We start from the raw sequence: 983 nt of genomic DNA, 5'->3' as shown, positions 1-983 counted from the left end.
GAATATGTAACTGAACTTATATTAAGTGCTCTATTTGAGCAAATAAATATTTATATATATATGTGTTTTTATATTATTAATAAATTCATAAAATATATATATTATTGATAATTTTTTGAATTTATTAATAATATAAAAACACACACACACGTATATATATATATATATATATATATATATATATATATATATTCACACACAAACACACACACATACATACATATATACTGACAATAACGAGAAAGGAATTCAAGGATTATCTATCTGCGAAAGGTTTTTCTTTTTTCTTTCCGCAATGAAACAATAGAGACGTAAAAGAAGTTAAAAAAAATAACATCTTAAATGATTACACAAGGACAATGACGACGCCGACGATGCTATATCGATAACAATAACGGCGAAGACGATGTGAACTACGATGAAGGTAATGGCGATGACTACGACTACGATGAGGATTAGTGGGGAAAAAATGAATGAAAATTCATAGACTGTCCTTTAGGAATACTTCATATCAAGTTTAGATATGGCTTTTTTGATTTAAAACTAGAAAAAAGAAAAGAATGGCAGTCTCTTTCTTTTTCGGAAATCACTCATGTTTTTCTTTATTTCTTACTTGTTGCTATCACTGAGTTTGCGTTCAGTTATATTCCATGACCGCCAGACAATCATCTCTTGTTCAATTTGTCTGTTTAATTTGTTCGTTTTCTTTAGATTTGGTTCTTGACTTTTGTTTTTTAAAGAAACAAAAACCAAGATTTGATTGAAACAGACGACAAGCTAGAGAGAAGAGATTAGACGATACGATAGGTGAACTGTAGGCGTGATATCAGTGACATGGTTGGTTAGACGGTTCAAGGAGGCGTCGAAATGGAGAAAAAAGACCCACAAAGGTTAGCTAGATAACAACTGAAACAAATATATATATACATATGCATGTGTGTGTGTGTGTGTGTGTGCCTGTGTGTGTATGTATGTGTACGTAT

The sequence above is a fragment of the Octopus bimaculoides genome, chromosome 29, assembly GCF_001194135.2.
Source record: "Octopus bimaculoides isolate UCB-OBI-ISO-001 chromosome 29, ASM119413v2, whole genome shotgun sequence".
Lineage (NCBI taxonomy): Eukaryota > Metazoa > Mollusca > Cephalopoda > Octopoda > Octopodidae > Octopus > Octopus bimaculoides.
Note: the sequence above shows the minus strand (reverse complement) of the source record.